The following is a 21,217-nucleotide window of genomic DNA, read 5'->3' on the forward strand; positions in this document are numbered from 1 at the left end:
ATGATTTTGCACACCCGTGAGAGGGGCAATGCAGCAGGGCTTAGGAAACGGTCTCACCTGACAGCTGGCTTGTCTACTTTGATTCAGGCCATTAGTGCTCCAGGGTCTTAGGAGAGTCTAGCTCATGGTTTTCTAAGCAGTCTGGATGTGCCAGGCTCCTTGGAAAAAATCATGGAAAAATGGAATTAAATTATGTATACTGTGGTGCATATGTTTTTGAAAACCATACACAGCTTGGAATTTCCATGAACTTTAAAGCCTCCTTGTCTGTTTGCCTGTTTGTTAAAGTTAGTCCTCCAGGGATGGGTTCTTTAGCCCAATCACCCTCCCCCCCATTGATGGTTAAGGACTATCTGCTTTCACAACTGGTCAGAATGGTGACACGCAAAACTGTGTTTGCATGTGAAGCCTGCAGAAGTCTATGCTAAAGCTGCCAAATAACGGTGCCCAGAGAAAAAGGGAGAAAAGGATGGATGGAAAATCTACACGTTGACCTTGAATGGGCATTTAGCCTAACGGCTACAATGCTGGTTAGGATTCCGGTATTCCATATCAGAGTGCCTGGGCTGGCTGACCTGCACCAGCATCTGACTCCACCTTCCTGCTAACACAGATCCGGGGAGGCAGTGGGGGTGGCTCCCACTAGTTGGGTTCTTCATCACCCACTTGGGAAACCTGGATTGAATTCCTGTATCCTTGGGTTGGTCTAGTGAGGACTCAGCGATCATAGATATTTGGGGAGAAAAACCAGTGAATGAGAGCTGGCACACACTTTGTCTCTCATCATCTTTTTTTTCTATTTCTTTGCCTCTCAAATACATGAATGAATGAGTGAGTGAACAAAATGCTGCTTTGGAATGAGCTAGACTATAAATTCTCAAAACCTAAAAAGGAAATTGAGAGCCAATGTCACAGGCAGCACATAGGAGCAAAGGTGTTCAAGGGCCTCTTGGACACCTGTAGTAAGCTGGGACTTACTACAGAAAACCTTTGTTATCACAGGGGAAGCTGGTTCTAATTTATCATCATTCCCTGGGAAATATATTCATGCTTTGGAATAACAGCACTTTCAATAATTGGAAAAAATGACCAGGAGGTTCATTTACACGGTCAAGGTCACAAAGGTGACCTCCAGTGCTCAGTTCTGGCTTTCCTGACTCCAAATCCACCAACTTCACAGCACCAGCTAGAGCTCTGAGCTGTAATAACAATGCTTTGGGAAGGCAAGGTTGAACAAGGCTTGTCAAGTGACCAAGTGAGACATAAGACTCACAAATACATTCCAGTAGAGATCTTAGCTCCGGATTTAGCAAAAGCCAAGCTGGTGGTGTTTGGAGTCAGTCTTGAACATTGCAGAATGCTTGGCCATGCCACACCCTGCTCAAGTCGCCCTGAAAGGCGGATGTCAGTGTCAAGCCTGCTCAGCGGAGGAGAACATGGAAACATCGAAAGGTAAGACGCAGCTTACTCTCCCAGATCTGTAAGTGGCGGAGCAGGACCTGCACACAGGCCTCTGACGTCAGAGCCTGTATGCTGCATGCTGATTTTAATACACAGAAACTACACAGCAGAGAAGTCAGGTGAAGTCTGCTGCTTCCTAAAGGAGTGGATGAAGATGTTAGCCAGGGAAGCACAAACACCTTAACGGGGTCCTTCTATGGAAGGGTGTGTTTCCAGAGAAGACTCTCTATGAGCACAAATACAACCAAGGTAGGCTTCAGGGAGGAGGTGCTGTAAGTCAGGAAGGAAGCTGAACATAGAATGTTCAGCAAGGAACATGGAGGACAAAGGTTTAGATCCTGGTTTGAATGCAGTAGCTCTGGCTGAGCAAAGGCAGTATGCAACTAATATCATGTTTGCGGGCTGCACTATGGACACCAAGGCTCTGAAATGAGTAAGAGAGAGAATGCTGGGGCTTGCAGTATGGTGCAGTGGACTAAGCCACCTCCTGTGACACCTGCATCCCATGTGAGCGCTGGTTCGAGTCCTGGCTGTGACTGGTTCCCTTCTAAAGGATCAGAGAAAGCCATAAAGCAGATGATGGTACAAGTTCTTTGGGTCCCTAGATCCATACTGGAGACTGAGGTGGGGTATGAGGTTGCCGGTCTCATCCTGCTCTGCGCAGTCTTGGATGTTGCGGCCATATGGGGATGAGTTGGCAGATGTCAGCTCTCTCTTTGTTTCTCTCTTTCTCTGTAACTATGCCTTTTCAAATAAATAATTAAGTCTTAAAAGGTGAAAAGGAAGGTGTTGGGAAGGCAGATGGCAGGGTGTGGCCTGCAGGTGGTTTGAAATCTGAGCTGCCGTCTGCAGCCTGCCGGGCACCACAAATGAGCTGATCACCATTTTTCCAGTCAACTGCACACACAGCCTAACACTTGCAGCGTGGTGCATATTCAGTTAGGATTGTCATAGGAAGAGTCCCAGCAAGGATGCCGTGCACACTCCCCTGAGTTTGCATCTTTTCTGAGGGTCCTTGATGATGCCACCTGTCAGGGTCTGCAGCTGGGAGTGGGGTGGAGCCCTTATTGTGCCAGAGGATCAGCAGAGCAGGACCCTGCGGGCCTGACATGGAAGAGAGATGCCCACCACCGTGGGGAACCTCCTGCAGCCAAGCATGCCTGTGCCATGGCCGCCTCTGTGAGCCTGGAGCATCATCTCTGTGGCATTGCACATGCTATCTTCTCTGTGTGAGATGAGGCCATGTGGGTGTGCTTGCTCCATGGAGAGCAGTGACCTGACTGCCCTCCATCTTGGCTCCCGGCCTAGTACTCACACACACTCACACATACAGGATGGAAAAAAGGGCTGGAAGGTAGGGCAGAGCAAAACTTCCCCAGGAAGCTAGATAGATAGATAAATTAATGCTGTGCATCACATAACCATACAGATGTGTGTGCGTGTCAGAGAGAGAGAAAGAGAGAGAGAGAGAGAGAGAGAGAGAGAGAGATGTAACAGCCTAGCAAATGTGCCATCCCAATGGTAGGATGAGGTATCAGCCCATTGTCATGATTGTAGAAACACATTCAGGCAATTCTGAAGCATTTGGCAAACATTTACTGAGTGCTGACTGCGTAGAAGGCACTGGCTGAATTCAAACAGTTGTGATTGGATGGGTATTTGTGGAACTTGTCTGATGAACACAGACGAATCAAGTATTAAGAACGCCACAGTTCCCTGGCCTCTAGGTGCCAGCTGTTTGGGATAAGTTTTGAAAATCATGACAATAGGGCTAGGTTTGTCATGCAGCAGGTTAAGTCGCTGCTTATGAGTCTCCCGTCTCTGAGTGTCCTTCTGAGTTTTGGCTGCTCTGCTTCTGATCCAGCTCCCTGTGAAGGTGCCTGGGAGAGCAATAGAGGATGAACCAAGTCTTCAGGTCCCTGCTATCCATGTGGGAGACCCAGATGAAGTTCTGACTCCTGAATTCAGCCTGGCGCAGCCCTGGCTGTCATGGCCATTTGGGGAACAAGGCACTGAATGGGAAATTTCTGTTTCTGTCTCTCCCACTTTCCGCCCTACCTCCCTCTAGATCACTCTTCATTTCAAACAAATTAACAAATCTTTTTTAAAAAATATAGCAACAGAAACTTTCCCCCAGTTGCTCATTCCTCTCCTTCTGAGGTTTTTCTGTAACAACGAAACTGTTGAAAGTTTGATGCTTGCCCTTCACATCCAGGGAGCAGCCAGAGAGGCAACATACTGAATTTGGGTCAAGAAAATGTGATTAAAGGGCTATCTTTCTTTTTTACTTTCCTCAAAATACAAATCACACACCAAAAAAATCGCAGAGTGAAGGAGAGGCAGAGAGGGAAGGAAAAAGAGAGAGAGAAAGGGATGAAGACTTTCTGTGCACTTGAGAACGGATGCTGAGTTATTGCAGGACATAAGGCTGCATGAAATTCTGTAGTGCAGCCAAATATTAATTGAAACAATTAGGTGTGGAAAACACGTGGGCACGGCGATATTAGCGGTGCATAATCCTTGCTAGTTAAGAGGTCCTCACTGGATTACAACCGAAAGGCTCTGGAGTTCTAATTACCTGTGCAAGTCCCACAAGGTTACTGCAAAACACGGTAATTAGACGGTTGTAATATAAGGTGCTGGCAGGGGAGCAAGGCTTTGCTCTGAGTGCTGCAGTGTTTCCATGGCTATTTACTGAGCAGAGCCCCGGAATTTAATGGAATTCGGTGGAAGTCTCTGCTGACTCATTCTGAGAAGGGGGTGAGCAAACCCACCTTCTTGTGAGGTCTGGGGTTTTCACGGAGGGGCTGAACATTATGGTCCTCCACTCGCACAAGGAAAGGCTATAACATGTTATGCAGACTACTTGGGATGTATTGGCTTTGTCCCCACAGGCTAGCTCTCGGAACTCTGTGCTCTCCACCAGTGTCAGACAGGAAGCGGCTCAGGGTTCTTCTCCAGCTCTGTCTCTCGCAGGTGTCACTGTCCTGTACTACGCAGTGGGGAGCTGGCCGCCTCCATTTCCCTAAGCTTTAAGGAGTCATCTGCAGCCCTGTGTGTTCAAACAGCCACCGTACTCATCTGAGTGATGGACACAGCGTATTTACATAACAGTGTCCGTCACCATAAAATGTGCCCCACTGAGTGAAGCAGAGGTGTCTTCCTTTCCTTCCTTCATTCTGTTTTTGTGCCCATCCCGAATCATTCTCTCTCTCTAGTTTTTCTGCGTGCTACAATTGTACACATAAAACTGGAAGTCAGACTATATAAACTTTCTTATGTTCCCAGAGCACAGAACATAAAAGCGAGCTAAGGAAAATATTCGTATAACGTTTGCGTCCATAGGCGGATGTTGTTGCTGAGAGCAATAACTCACCTTCTCTGAGGCACTAATTCCTCTAGCCCCTGGAACTGTGGCTGCTGAGGAAGTGAGGATGGCTTCCTGTACTTTGGTCTAGGCCAGGGGCACTTGTGGGGCCAGTGGGAGCAGCAGCCATTACAAGCCAGTTACCTCCTGTGGGTTCCTTTAATGAGGCAGCAGTTCCATGAGGCTGTAGGGCAGCACAGGCGATGACACAGCCCAGCAGGTAGACAGACACCTGCTACCCCTTTATATCTCTGAGAAGCCTCCTCATGCTTCAGTTGCCTGGAGCTCAAAGACTCCTTCCAACATGCAGGCCGAGGAGGAGAGGACAGTGGCTCAGTTAAATTGCCTTTGAGTCAAAAACCTAAACAAAACATTTCTCTTTGGCCTCACCTGCCTGTCATGTTAGTGCCACCAGGCATGGACTGAAGACTGGATGGGAGGTACCAAAGCACTCAAGTACCAGAGGAAAGAGACTTGAGGATCTGGGAAGACACCTGCTGAATGAATGGGCTGTAACAGCAGGTGCTCAAGACAGTCACATCATCTGTGGCTGACCCTACCCAAGGCTGTCCTGCTCTCAGGAACCAAGGGCTACTGGGTGCCTACACCCTACCAGCTGAGATGGCACATCCACACAAACACAAGCTGCACAGTCACACGTCCCTTACATAAATGTGAGGGCACTTCAAAAAAGTTTCTGGAAATTGAATTAAAGGGTTTTTATTTTGGTTTGGTTTTAAAATATATATATATTCATGCATATGAGGAATCTTTGAAATTGCTGTGGAAAATATATGTTGTAAAAAACCAACATGGACTTGGAACTTTTGCACTGAAATAACTTTAGCTTTTAATGTCATTTTATGTTTTTTGAAGTGCCCTGATCCATGTATGTGCATAGCTGTGTAGATCTAATGTATACTTCATACAGATTTAATTCTACATCATTTCTATTTGCAAATTCGTGCAGATGGGTAGTGCTTTTATGCAGGACAGCAAAATGAGAAAGGGGTGAGTCCCAGGAACTGGAATTCATTAAAATTCTCAGAAAGAACCCTGCAGTTGCTTAAGTTTTAGCATGGGCTCTGGGTTTTGTGAACTCTCCGTGAGCTGCACTCAGTACCACCAAGGGGATTCCCTGCTTGTGACACCCTTCAGGTGGCCCCAGCAGGTGCTGTGTGCCTGGCAGCCTGTGTCATCTTGTACCTTGGGAAGCCTCTGCTCTGAATTTCAGTCTGCCCAGCCAGTGGCCACTGCCCACCACTCCTTCAGTTTCCTCTTCCCCTCTGGCACAAGACATCAGAAGAAGAATGCTTTAAGAAGATGAGAAAAGGTACACTCAACTCATGTTATCTTTTCAGAAAGTCCACCATTTTCATGTGATTGTCTAAAATGCCTATTTTGAATTTTCTCCTTGGGTTATCTTGGTATGGTCAGGAATTCTTATCTATAAATATGAGGACAGTCCCACAGAGACAATAAAATTGGACTAGTATGTGCTAAATTCATAGGATATCGATGCAAATAATACCTGTATAAGTTACATAATGTGGTTTGGTTATTACAAAGTTGTTTTGTCATCTAACTTGCAAGGACTGTATATGCTTCCTTTAAGCCTCTTATATAGATGTACTGAGAAGTTTTATATCTTTGCAAAATATGAGCTCAAATCTAATTGACTTAGCAACACTACCAAGTCACACATTTACTCCCGAGGGAAATTTCTTCTCATGCTTTCTGTTGGGATTTTTAATTGACTTCTACTCCTGAATAATTGTTGAAACCAATAAGCTGGAAGGGTTGGTGATTTCAAATGGCTAGAAATGAGGCAGCATGACATGTTTTTGTCTCCCTGCCAAATCTTTAAGTGAGCTAATATTTCAAAAGTCAGTACTGAAAATTCTTCCCTTTGAATTGATTGGGTGGATGAATCATTTAAATAAGGCCAAGAGATGAGGCTATAGGTATACCAGGTGCCTCTGCAGATCAGAGTTGGTCATTCGAAGGCTGCAGTTCTGGTTCATTGGTCAGAGAAACACCAGTACAAGTGGACTTCAAAAAAGGTCACAGAGGAGCCGGTGTCATGGCATGCCATACGGCACTGGTTTGAGTCCCAGGTGCTCCACTTCTGATCCAGCTCCCGGCATCACAGCTGGGAAAGCACTGGAAGATGACCAAAGTACGCAGGACTCATCATACACATGGGAGATCTCAACAGAGTTCTAGGCTTCTGTGTCTATCCTCAGGCAGCCCTGGGCACCACAGGCACTGCGGCACTTTGTGGAGCTAACCAGCTGACAAACAGGCTCTTTTCTGCTTCTTTCTCCCTCTTCATCTTCATCTTCTCTCTGTAATAACTTAGTTATTTGTTTTTCAAATAACTAAGTCAATCTTTATGATGCCAAACTAACAGAAAGATGGAACTAAAAAGTTCATTTTAATGTAAAAAAAAAATTCAAAATCCAAGCAAAGTGTTTTTTTTTTCATAAGATTCAATTCTCAAAATTTTAAAGACCCTTGTGTGAGAGAGAATAAAAACACAAAAAGAAATTCATGAACTCCTGTGAGCAATGTGATTCTGATCTGTGTCACAACTGGTGGCTCATTCACGGTGAGTCTCCCTCAGTGTCCTAGACCCTGGTTGTCATTTCACTGGTGATAAACCATTAATATCACAAACAACACAGCTCAGTGGAATGTGCTTTACAAAAGTTTGAAATAACCAACTTGCACAGATTATAAAACACAGCGTATCAGGGTAAATGTCATTTGTATAGGTCAAGCTTTCGAATCACACACTTCCATCGCAGTCAACCTTTGCAAGGACAGTGAGTGGCTCCTGGTGTTTGGCATGAGGCTTCCTCTCTGTGTGGATTCCTCCCCAACAAGACAGGAGTGATGCTCCTGCCTCATTCCTATCAATCATAATTCTATTAGGTAGCTGAAAACCCAAGAACCTTCAGTGCCCATAAAATATTAAAGACTTCTCATTTTTGAAATTCAAATAATACCTTCATTTGTTATCTGGCCCTAAATCTGTATTGCATTACAAATTTATGATTACCTGTAAATTTCATGCTGATATTCAAGTTTTAAAATATGCCAAAGCCTTTAAAATTGTGGGAATACGGAATTACACAACATAAAATAAGGATGGCAGTAGTGAAAGCACTCAAAGTCTAAATTCTATCAGAATATCAGAAATGTATTTGTATTTATTGCAACCGAGATGTGTTGCACTTCTATTGTGTGTACTGAAGACATTGAAAAGTACCAAGAATTCAATTGTGCACAAGGTGACACAGAACTGGCTTTTCTAGGTTATGGCATCAAATAAACTGATGAATAAGTCATGGAAAATTGTTCTGAGGGTGGGGAGGAAGGCAGGAGACATAAACAAGGCAAACAGGAAGCTGTGAGCAGATACCTGGCTTGTAACTCAATGGCAGATTACTCTTTAAAACTGGGACTTGAATGGTAATGCATGTAGCAATGGAAAGGGAATGGCGATGGACAGCTGGCATCTGTACCAAGTCCCCACATGGCAAGGCAGCTCAGCCCGCGAGGGATCTGAGAGGATGTCAGGCTGTCTACACCAGGGCCAGCAAGGCAAAGAGGGAGAGGAAAGGAACCTGCAGGTCCACAGAACATGATGGAGAACTTGCATTGTTTCCTAAGGAAATCAGTTTGGGAATGGGGGGATTGATTTAATGTATTCTTTAAAGACATGACTGTAGCTTGTGTGTACCAAATGGCTCCTAGAGTGTCCGAGAGAGGAAGCAGAGCAACCCTACTAGTGGGTTGTTGTGGCAGAGGTAGGAGCTGCATGGTGGAGGCTTGGACTAGGGTGGTGGCCCAGAGAAAGAGCAGTGACAGTCCTTCAGATATGCTGGGAGTGGGACAAGCAACGGGAATTGGAGATGAATGATCAGAGGCATTGGGGAAGGCATCGTTAGCTCATTCCATCGGGATGAAAGAGGTCAGAGAAGAAGGGACGGGAGGTAGAGGGTAGGGCCAGTACATGGGGACTGCTCTGACCAGATGTTCTGCACTGCGGCAAAGTGGCCATAGAGGATTTAGGTGTCATAATTTGCATGGGCTGCAAGAACACTGGCTCTATTTTAATGCCTAGTCAATGTGGGGGCAGGGAGGGATGACCCAATGGTAGAAGGGGCAGGCCACAGTGCAGAGGCAGAAGGGAGGGCACTGTTCGCGGCAGTGGCAGTGGGGTAAGATGTGAGTATTCATTCCTGCAGTGTGTTCTGTTTCATTAAGCACAATAGTTTCTAGCTGCATCCCTTAAGCTGCAGAAGTCAGAATTTCATTCTTTGAGTACTATTCTATCTGAATACATACTACAACCTCTTTATCCAGTCATTAGTGGATATTGGGTTTATTCTATATGTTGTTTATTGCAACTTCAGCCATCACAAATATGGGAATACAGATAACTCCTTCATATGCTAATTTCATTTCATTTGGATAAATTTCCAGAAGTGAAATGGCTGGTCATATCTTGAATCTATTTTTAGATTTCTTTTGCACTAATTTTTATTTATTTTTTTGTGATACAGTTCCATAGGCCCTGGGACTTCCCTTACTCCCTCCCCAGGTTCCCGCTCCCCCACTGATTTCCCCTATATTATTACTATAGTATAGTCCTTCCATAAGCAGTCATAAGTCCATCATTCTTTTATGTAAGTGTTTCCTCACATTGTGGGTATGGACAAAGGTAGAGAGTCCAGCACCCTATTGTCAAGATATATTTAACATTTTGGGAGTCTGTCTATCTTCGATTTAGAAGTAGGGATGTATACTGCTTTGTATCTTCACATCTGGATATGATAGTTTCTATCACACAGTTACTATACATTCCCTTAAATGAAAATCCATTAAAAAATCAACAACAGGAATAAAGCTAATAGCATTTGCAATGCCATGACGTTAAATAAATGCTTTTGAATGACTAATGTGTCACTGAAGAAATGAAAAAGAAAGTAAAAAACCTTCTTGGAGAAAATGATGCTACTGTATGACCTATGAGTCAATTAAGCATTAATAAGAGAAAAGAAACTGTTTTGCAGAAATGAAAGCAAAAATATCAAAACAGATGAGACATAGCAAGAACAGTACTGAAAGGGCTATTGACTTGTATTTTGCAAGGAGGCTGCCTTATATCAGAGAGAACATATGGAATTTGTCCCTTGGGAATAGACTTAATTCACTGAACATAAAGGTCTCTAGTTGAGCCAATTTGGTTACAAATGATAGAATTCCATTCTTTTCAATAGCTGAACACTATTCCATAACATTGATGTACCACAGTGTCTTTAACCACTCCTCTTTGGATGGGTATCTGGGTTGTTTCCATGTTTTTGCTATTATAGATTGTGATGCTGTAAAAATACAAGATTATAGATCCCTTTCTCTTATGCAGATCTCATTTTCTTTGCATATATTCCCAGCAGTGGAATAGCTGGGACATACAGCAGGTGTATTTTTCAGTTCTCTTAGCACTCCCCATACTGACTTCCATAGTGGCTGTATTAGCCTACACTCCTTCCAACAGTCAAAGAGGGTACCTTTCTCCCTACATCTATGCCAGCAGGTGTTGTTAGAATTCTGAATGTAGGCCAACCTCACTGGAGTTAGGTGGAATCTCAGTATATTTCCCTGATTACCAGGGAGCCTGAGCATCTTTTCATATGTTTATTAGCCATTTGAATTTGTTCTTTTGAAAAATGTCTGTTCATTTCCTTTGGCTTGTAGTGTGCTTCAAAGGACGACTCTGGACTGCGGCAGTGCTTCCACTAGGGAGAACACCACCACTGAGCATCCTGTCCCGTGGGATGAGACGTGTATGGATGCTGCCTCCATGGTAGCCACTGCACAACCTACGTCTTGGAGGGGAGCAGGTTCCCTCTCCAGAGGCCAGCACAATGGGCACTGCCTGCTGCGGCCAATCAGCAGTGGGCAGGCCGTTCTGGGCGCAGTGCCAGAGCAGCTGAGTTGTGAGCTTTGTAAAAGGACTCATCAGCAACCAGCTTTAGTAATCAGCTGGGTTGAAACTGAAAAACCAGGGAATCGATCAAAACTATAAGACTGATGAAAGGCCATGTAGCAAAAAAACAAAAACAGAAACAAATGGCCTATCTTTGCAAACCTGAGTCCTTGCAAATCAGCTAAACCAAACATCCTGTTACAGAAAGCTTTCTGTCTGTTGGCTCAGAATTCCATTGCTTATTGTTCTTCAAATTGTCCTTGTTTAGAATTTTCTTCAACAAGAGCAAAAGCAAAAGCTCTCCCTTTCTCTCTCTTTTTCTCTCTCTGTGTCACCCAAGCATAAGATAAAATTCCACACTTCTGTGTGCAGCAAACTGATTTCACATACAATTTCACCCACTAAAAAAACAAACAACAGCAACAACAACAAAAACCCCAAACCCCTCTCACTTCAGAAGGTGCCAAAATACGTTGGATGTGTGCAGCAGGGAGGGCCAACCTTTTGTGGCTGAGCTGCTTTTCTCTTTGGTAAGTATTTACAGAATACTCTCTGCTGGGAAAGGTGGGGATAGTGTGTCCAAGGCCACCCCAGAGTCCCTCTGGTTGGAAAGTTCCGCCACTTACTGAGAATATAGAAGGAGCTTTGCCGAGTGTGCTGGGAGGCATGTCTAAAATGCCATTAAACATGAAGAACTGCTGATACAATGGAAGGACCAGGATTCTTTGTGTCTTCAATATTTCCTTCGATGGCAATAAGCATTCCAGTAAAGCAGTACAGATTTACATCCTTCCCAGAGAAGCATCCGTGTCCTACCCTGCTTTAATTCTGTGGGTCGCCTGTGTGACTGACATGTATTCTTGTTCCTTTAGCCTTCTGCTCGCTGACTGCCACTGGGAGCCCACGCTGTGCTGTTCCTCCACTGTTGGACTCATCCAACCTTATTTCATCCATAGGTTGTGTAACCATTGATTACAATAACCCAGACTGTACATGTGACCTTTCATATATGTTTTGGCAGTAGGGGCCAGTTTTGTGGCATTTCAGGTTAAACCACCGCCTGAAATGCTGGCAAACCACATCAGCCATCTGGTTCCAATCCAGCTTCCCGCTAATGCACCTAGGAACGTGTTTTGAGATGGTTCAATTATCCAGCTCCTGCCACTCATGTGGGAGACCTGGGTGGAACTGCTACATCTTGACTTTGGTCTGGTCTAACCTCGGCTGCCAGAGACATTTGGAGAGTGAATCAGTAGATGGAAGATTTCTTTCTTTCTCTTGTTCTTCATCACTCTGCCTTTCAAATAAATAAATCTTTAAAAAGGAAATAAACACATATACCTAAACCTGCAACTCTGTTTAGTTTTCTAAAGTTTGCCTCACTACTTGACACACTGGATGGTGCACTGAGCTACAAGAAGCGTGTGATGAAGTTGAAGGACATTGTGTACTTTCAGTAAACAATGCGAAACAGCCTCAGTCTAACAAATCACGTGATTGACAAATCATGCTTGTCAATCAATGGCCTTTTATCTGTGCTGTCTCTAAACACAGGCTTTTATCCCGCAGCTCATCCTTCAAAAAGAAAAAAAAATGAAAAACAAAAACTCCCGTGGTCACAATGTCAATTGCTAACTTTATTTTCTATTTACGTATTTACATCATTTACTTATGAATACCCTTTTTCTCAATTTAATTAGTTGGTGTCACTCACACTATAATTGGGAACATAGTTTAGACTGAGTTCAGTTTAAAAATGATGCCACCATGTCAGCTAGAGTCACGTCTATTGTATAATTGCATACCACAATCAGGTAACAATGAAACAGCACCCACACATGCTTTGTGCATTGAAATCTCACTTTTCCATCTCTATTCTAGTCAAAATAGCACATTAAGTATGGTAAAAGAACATCTGTAAGGATTAGAAGAATACTTCCCCTTTCCAATTTCAGTTCTATCACCCATTCAGCAAAATCAATTTTTTAAAAAGGTAATTGAGATAAAATCTTGGTGTTCTTAAGCTATAAACCATCTACCACCCACATAGTTAATATTTTCTTATGCCTGTGAGCTTTTAGTCTATACCTGCAAATCCAAGCAATTACCAGTGATAAGAATGAGTTAAGACTTTAGTAATGAAGAAAATATTTCAACCTTCACAAATTATTGGCCACAGACACCAAAATGCTTCTCTCTGTGGTATGCCATCAGATTTCAGCAACAGTATCAGCATGATAGGCTCGGATGCAGGCCAAATCCTACCTGAAGAAATGTTATGGCTTAAGTAGATGTTCTAGAGAAGTATTCAAGGGGAAAGTTCTGCTCATGAGAGAATGCGGCCACTTTTATTAAGAAAGAATAGCACGATGAACAATTAGGTCATGGAGATTGCCTCTCTCAAGAATTAGTTGCTTATTGTGATTGCCGCTGGAAGCTCCCGTGAAGAGATGACTACGTCTTTTTACTTTGTGCTTCTCGTCCTAGCACTGTGCCATGTGCTGACTTATCCCATGGTTGGATGACTGGGTGGATACACTCGTGTCATGAGTTGTAGTGCGATAGGAGACTGGGGCTGAGGTTTATCGGATGTGTCTATGCCAAGTGCCAAGGAGCAGACCTGGCAGATGTGCATGTTAAGATCAGCAATGATCAACGACTCCTAACAGCAAGATAGACATGTAGAAGGAGACCCAAAGGTGAAATAGATTAAGACCACTTATTGTGAAAACACAGAATTTTAAACTGGTAGCACCATCGGCCACCAATTAGTGCAATCCGTTCACGGTCTCCATAAGAAACTCACAGTGTAGTAGCAAAGGAAGGAGAGCTACAAGCCAACTCAGAGGCACTCATTTCAAGCTAGGGTTCTGTTACCATAAGAAATGTATCAAATTCATCAAATTCATACCTAAGGAGCAGCTTTTCTGAGATGGCTTTCTTTGGACAAAGTGGAGAGTCAAAGGGAGTGATGGAATCTGAAGGTTGTGTTTGAGGAGTTTTAAACTTTAACTGGAGTTATGAAGAACAGCATATATCAGGACATGTGGTAACAACTACAGCATGGAGCAGCAGGTGCACATCTTGGAGAATGTGATGTTGAAGAGAGGGACAGGACAGTGTGGAGCGCATAGTGGGTACTTAGGGTTGTATACAGGAAGTGGGAAGGCAGCCCGATCACTGGGCAACAGCAATCTGAGGATGCCAGCAGAAAGAACAGAACTGCAAAAGAACCCTGGGAAGGAAGCAGGCTCTGAGCGTTCATGTAAGACGGTGTAAGCCAGTCAAGGGTGAGAACCAGCCTGATGCATTGCTGGACTTCAGATTTCAGAAAGAGTGTGAAGTCACAGGATGAGAACTCTAATGTGTCAGGTGAACCAACGGACAGCAGTGGGAGTACCTGGAAATTAGGTATGTTCTCTGTAGAATTCAGAAATAAAACAAGGTGTGTGCCACTGAGCTAGGAGAAAGTACACACATACCATACCCAGGACAGAAGCACCAGGACAAATGTGATTTGGAATGAATCAAAATATTTGTTTGTGTCTTTCAATGCACAGGCAATTTCAAACCATTCAAAACCATATTTCGGATCATCTAGTACCAACAGGGATCTCTGAGATGGAAGGGGTCTGTATCAGTGCTGATATTGTAACCAGCAGACATATTTAAACAGTTTCATAATCATGAAAAGCTGAATTTTAATATCCTCTCATTTTAATTAATGCAAATTGACATCTGAATAATCACACATGACCAGGGGCGCCATTGGAGATGGTGCAGGCACTGCACTCAGCTCACTGGAGGGCCATGAAACGCATGCCTGGGAGAGGGAATGAAGTACAACGTGGGTACATTCTGCACTAGCGCATGCTCGTCTCGACCTGCTGTGCTTGGCTCGCTCACTGTTCTCAGCCAGGTAGACCCCGAGAAGGGCGTACTGCTCCCATCAAGCACAGCCTCTCCTACAGCATCTTGAGAAGGATATGAAATGATTTATACAAACATACAGAAATCTGTCAAGATTAGAGCAGGGATACACTGGGGACGGCGTGAAGATCAGGAGATAATCACACAGAAGAAGGATCCCTCACACCTGCAGTTGGAGAAGAAGAGCAGGGGCATGCTGGATCCGGAAACATCATCTAACAGCAGGCAGAGGCCGAGTGCTGCAACCCGATCGTGAAACAATTAAAAGGAGCCGATTCGGGTGCAATAAAACATTTAAAAACCCAAGCAATATTTTGAACAACTCATCCACGTGTTTCATAACACACATTTTTCCATGTGCTTTCTGAAGACTGCCTGGACATACGCAACTCAGGAAAATCAATATTTTTCCTAAAAGGTGACTATCTTGGACCAAACTCATGTGACCAAGTCCTGTGGCTCTTGGAGTCCAGGTGGAGCAGGCGCCCCCCTGGGTCCAGAGGAGCGAAGGAGAGTGGATTAGAGCCAGGCCTGAGGGGTAGCTGGGGGGAGGGATCTGAGGTGCGGCCAGAAGGAGCGTTGGTGCTCACAGCCCATGGCGCCCCACTCTCACACGGCAGCTTGAGTCGTCTCTGACAACAGTCCTGGTGCAGAGTGACATATCTCATGAGCCGACAGCAGGAGACACTGCACTGGTGGCCGTAACCCCCACTGCCTTTCCCTGCAGTGGGAGCTGGGAGCGTGACCCAAGCCAACCTAAGCCAACCCAGCAGGAGGCAGCCACACAAGCCCCTTTCTCTGGAAAATAAAACAGCAAGCCATTTTGGGGGTGCTTTTATAGTAATTAATATTTGCAACTTACAACTCTGTCTGCCTACATGTTAGTTACTGACTCAGGAGGATAACACAGTCTTAGGACAGTAGCTCAATCCCTTGGGGTGCCTGGCTTTAAATCCCTTGGGCACCTAAATAGCTCTGTAGTCTTTTCTAGAATAGATGTCAAGCATTCTTAAGCACATATTTTATTGTCATTGGGAAAGCAACTGCAAATGTTTTCTCTTACATTCCAAGTCCTTCAAAAAGACTCCATTGCTAAGCTCTGACAACCATGTCTCCTACTGCCACACTGGGCTCCTCCATAAACAGAGAATTCATAATTATAAACAATTTGATGGAATGTATGCTATCTTCCCTGGAGACAAGAATGTCTTGGAATGGTGAAAACGTAATTGGGTAATTTTCTGAAATGCTTATTATTTACCTGCTTTAATTCTGGTCTCAGTGGCAAATCATATATCCCTGTTAACTGTTTATGAATCCCCAAAAAGCTGCTACGATTTCCAGTGGTCTTTTGGTGTTCTCATAAACACAATCATATTGCTTGGAGGTGTGGATCGTGAAAAACGAGTTACCTGTCACCTGTCTGGCCTACGATGAAGCCATCATGGCGCAGCAGGACCGGGTTCAGCAAGAGATCGCTGTGCAGATCGCTGATCCGAGCGCCTGGAACTCTCCGTTCTCTACAAGGGGTACCCCGAGGACCACGTCTACCAACAGAAGATCAAGGACCACTCTGTGAAAAAGAGTACTCCTACATCTGGAAGACGAGGCCTGACGGGAATTGCTTCTACTGCGTTTTTGGATTTTCCCACTTGGAGGCACTGCTGGATGACAGCAAGGAATTGCTGCAGTTCAAAGCCATGTCCGCCAAGAGCAAAGAGGGCCTGGTGTCCCAGGGCTTCACTGAGTTCACAGTCAAGGATTTCCACGACACGTTCATGGGCCTGATGGAGCAAGTGGAGAAGCAGACCTCAGTGGCCACCTGCTGGCCTCCCTCAACGACCAGAGCACCTTGGACTACCTCGTGGTCTACCTGCGGCTGCTCACCTCGGGGTACCTGCAGCGCCAGAGCCAGTTCTTGCAGCACTTCATTGAGCGGGGACGGACCGCCAAAGAGTTCTGCCGGCAGGAGGTGGAGCCCATGTGCAAGGAAAGTGGCCAGGTCCATGTGATCGTGCTGGCACACGCCCTGGGTGTGGCCATCCAGGTGGAGTACATGGACCGCGGCGAGGGTGGCACCACCCAATCCCACGTCTTCCCCGAGGGCTCTGAGCTCAAGGTCTACCTACTCTACCGGCCCGGACACTACGACATCTTCTACAAGCAGGCCCTCCCCGCTGGCACCGCCCCTCTGGCCCGCCCGAGCACCAGGTGCCAGGGGTGGACAGAGGGGCTTTTTGTGGTTGTAAATGGTCACATTTCACTCTCCCCTCACCCCCACTTCATGTCACAACCTCCCACATTTTATTAAAGGGGATGCTGGTGGTGAAAAAAAAAAAAAAAACTGTCTGCCTTCTGTTTTCAACAGTAAAGCACAGTTCCTCTTTCCTGGACCTGGCTTTCCAGGCATGGATAGGAATATGTGCAAGGCTTTCAAACCGTCTTAGAATTGAGACTGTGCCCAGTGCTGGGTCAAGTTGCTGTCTGTGGTACTGACATTCCACCTGGGCATCAGTTCAAGTCCCAGCAGCTCTGCTTCTGATCCAGCTACCTGCCAATGATCTGAGAAAGCACTGGAAAATGGCACAAGTGTTTGGACCCCTGCCACTCATGTTGGAGACCCGGATGAAGCTTCTGGCTCCTGCCTCCTGGCTAAAGCCTGGCCGAGTCCTGGCTATTGTGGCCATCTGAGTGAACCAGCAGATGGAATATTTCTGTCTCTGTCTCTCCCTCTCTCTCTTTCAAACAAATAATCTTTTTGTTTGTTTGTTTTTGAAAACTGATTCACCATGTCTTGGCTGGCTGCAGATCTCATTCTCAGTTTCACAGCTGCATTTCCACCTTGATTTACTTGTATTTTTGAATCGGAAGGAAGAATGGCAAAATTGCAGCCTGGAGATTCACTTTGGAAAATAAAGCTTGAATTTAGCTGTGGTTGATTTATATCCTGCGTGCCTTACTTAGCATGGGTGTACACTTAAGTATGTCTCATAGGCAAATGATTCCTTCTATGGAAATGAGGCTAGCTACAAATGCTTTACTCAGCCTCACGGAACGCCCAGTTCCTGAGAACAGTGCCCTCTCCTGTGGTGCGTTAGTCATCTTTGATGATGGTGTTGCTATTTCATCCAACGGAAGTCCTTCCTCCCTGTGAGATCCACATGTTTTGCTACTTGCCTAGTCAAACATGAGCACTAAAAACTCACTGGGATTGCCGATTTCATAAGTGAATGACAGAAAGTAAACAGTATCCGGCTGAAATGAGGGTTTTTGAATGAAAGTAGGGAGAAATTGAGAGGAGCGATTGCTTGGAGTTTCCCTAAAAGTGGAGCTGCCTAGAGCTCTTTTTCCTTCTGAGTTCTACTATCTTATTCAGTGAGACAATATTTTAAAAGCAATAAACTCAGGATTCCCTTCTATGTCCACTATAGGGAGTCATTAAAATTTTCTCTTTGCCATTTTATCGCCGTGCTAGTTTAATTCACAACACAATATGCATACAATCTCTTATTTATTTGTTGGTTAATAATATTTTTTATAAGATTTATTTTTATTTTTTATTGGAAAGGCGAATATGCAGAGAGGAGAGACAGAGAGGAAGATCTTCCGTCCGATGATTCACTCCCCAAGTGAGCGCAACAGTCGATCCGAAGCCAGGAGCCTCTTCCGGGTCTCCCACGAGGGTGCAGGGTCCCAAAGCCATGGGCATGGGCTGTCCTCGACTGCTTTCCCGGGCCACAGGCAGGGAGCTGGAAGGGAAGTGGGGCTGCTGGGATTAGAACCGGTGCCCATATGGGATCCTGGGCATGCAAGGCGAGGACCTTAACCACTTACGCCACGGCGCCAGGCCTGGTTCATAATATTAATTGAACTAAATAATTTTCCAGAAAGTTTCTGCAATGATTTGGAGATTACTGCATCTCTTTGCTGGGTGGGATCTTGGGAAAGTAGTGAGATTGGACCCTTAGTTATTCTAACAGGCACAAGGCATGAATGCTTGTATGTGACATGGTGCAAAGCCTGACTTGTGAACCACTTAAACAGATGATTTCTCAGGGGCTGTAATCCCCATAAATGTCTTAGAAAGCTCCAGTGATTTTGCCAGTCTTCTACCCAAACCCCACAATCAATTTTATATTCATTCTTGCTTTAAGTTTATCAGCATCTGTGCACTCTGATAGTAGCTTTTGTTCTACAGGAGCCTTCTCCTCACTGGTGCCTCATTGAGTGTACGCTTTTGAAATCCATGCACAGGCTTTTCAGAACACACATTCACCATGTCTTGAAGACCCCTCAAGTGTATGGAACATGCCACATGTCTCATGATATTCGTATTGGATTGAAAGCAACGAGTTATTTTCATAATGCAGCTGTGTCATGATGTTGGAATATGTCAAGAAGAAAACTTTTTTTTAAACTTTGTAATAATGAATGAAAACTTTACATAAGCCTAAGCTGCAGCTTCACACGTCCCACTTGAATCCTGATTGTCCAGAACACACTGTGGAATCGATGACTAGTGGTGACCGGGCAGCTGTCACACAGTGTTGCCCAGACAGGTGCTACTTTCACATCCAATCTGATGCATCATATCTGAGTTCAGGAGTGTTTTCACTTGAAAACAGGGAAATCTCCTCAGCATCATGCAGAGAGGGTCTGTAGCTGAGTCAGGAGCGAATGATTCCCAAGCCAACAACATCCAGAAGGAAGACCTTCCTAACAGAGTCTGTGCGTGTCTGCTGAGATCCTCTCCTGTGTTGCCCACACAGTTGCCTTGGTCACGTTCCACTGGCCTGGGGCCTGGGTCCTACCTCAGGACCCAAGGGATGTGTGACAGCTCCAGACCCGGAGTTTACAAAAGACTCATGGTTCATTTGTCATTTCTTTCTCCTCTGCCAGGTGGAGCCTGGCTGTGGGGACGAGGCTGGATCATGAAAGTCCTGACAGGGCTCAAGAGGTTGGCAGAGCCAAAAGACAGAAGCATCATTCAGAAGGTAAGCACCTCCGTGGCTGCATTGGTTTTAGCGGTTCAGTCTACAGCAGCGAGTCAAATCATCTTCCTGAGGCCTCAGAACCTAACAATCCATCATAGAAGAAGCAAGGGTTGAGATATGACTTCAAATGCTACCCTAAACTCCTCTGCTCAATGAAGATTCCTGAAGGCTTACTTTGGCAAAGGATGAGATGGTTAGGGCAAACCACACCCCTCACCATGCACTGTTTGATAGCGGATTCAGACTTCACAGTTAGATCATTGCTGAAAGGGTTTGTGTTTCCCTTAGGCATACTGGTGCTGATGTGTAGCAGGACAGCCATCATTGAGTGTGACAGAGAAGGATGGAGGACAGGTGTGTCTTAAGGAATACCAGGTGGTTCAATCACTGAGGGTAGAATTCACATGCAGGGTTCATGTCCAGCAGACCTATGCTCACAGGGGTACCAAGTACTGGAAAACTGTTTCCTACTCTAGAAGATAGCTAGTATGGGCTCATCACATGTCCCCTACTCCCGATTCACCTGTGGAAGCTCTGCCTCTGGGATGTCAGAATGGAACTGTATGCACAGGTGACTCTTTCACCAGGAAGTAGAAGGTACCAGGAGGTCCCTGCAGGGACCCTTTTTCAGGCTGACTGGTGTCCTTCCAAAAATAGATCAAGATGCAGGCACACAGAAGGACAGCCCTATAAACACACACAGAGAAACTGGCCTTCTGCAAGGCAGTAAGACGGAGCCGGGGAGAAACTGACCCTGCACACACCTTGACACGGGGCCTCCCGGCTCCAGACTGCCAGGACAAAGCTTTTCTGTTGTTTGGGCCATGCTGGATATCAAACCAAGCAAACCAATGGGGCAGCCAGGTGCAAAAGCATTGTGACAGTGAGACTGGGGAAGGAACTGCTCCTGGTGGCAGCAGGGGGTGACCACCCCTTCCTTGAATGCCAGCTGCCTGCCTCCTCCTGTCCTTCCACTGCCTTTCACCCTGTGGTCACCTCTATCGAGACACAAATCCAATAGAGATGATGTCCAGCAAAGCAATAAGAAATACTATTTTCCCCACAAACTCCTGAGCAGGTCCAGCAAAAGAACACACAAGAAAACCTGGAAGACATCCAAGTTTTACTGGAAATCTGGCCACCATGCCTTGCTTCGTCTCGTATATATTTATCTCCATCTTGACATTAGACTATTAAACCACCCCCTCCTTGCATTAAATCCATGTGCATTTAAAACATTAAACTCTTTCACTGTTCTGCTTGGGAAGCAAATGGTATCAGCACTCATGAATATGTAAATCAAACCCTCTAAGCACATTATTAATTATTTCAAAGATAGTTGGAGGTCACCAGCCCACAGCAATTTCCATGCATGAAGTCTCATTAACAGAAGGCATCACACTGTGCAGAAGAATAAGGTTTTACCATAGCTACTGAGTGTGTGTGCGTGTGTGTGTGTGTGCG

The 21,217-nt window shown here is 45.1% G+C and overlaps 1 protein-coding gene and 1 pseudogene across 1 annotated transcript in view; one reads left to right on the plus strand and one right to left on the minus strand.

Annotated features, from left to right (window-relative positions):
- PRKN (parkin RBR E3 ubiquitin protein ligase) overlaps nucleotides 1-21,217 on the minus strand; it is an 888,769-nt gene that overhangs the window by 294,603 nt on the left and 572,949 nt on the right. The window lies entirely within an intron of this gene.
- LOC121146241 lies at nucleotides 1,211-20,118 on the plus strand (annotated as a pseudogene).

This window comes from Ochotona curzoniae, unplaced genomic scaffold (assembly GCF_017591425.1).
Source record: "Ochotona curzoniae isolate NIBS_2020 unplaced genomic scaffold, NIBS_Ocur_1.0 scaffold_3890, whole genome shotgun sequence".
Classification (NCBI taxonomy): domain Eukaryota; kingdom Metazoa; phylum Chordata; class Mammalia; order Lagomorpha; family Ochotonidae; genus Ochotona; species Ochotona curzoniae.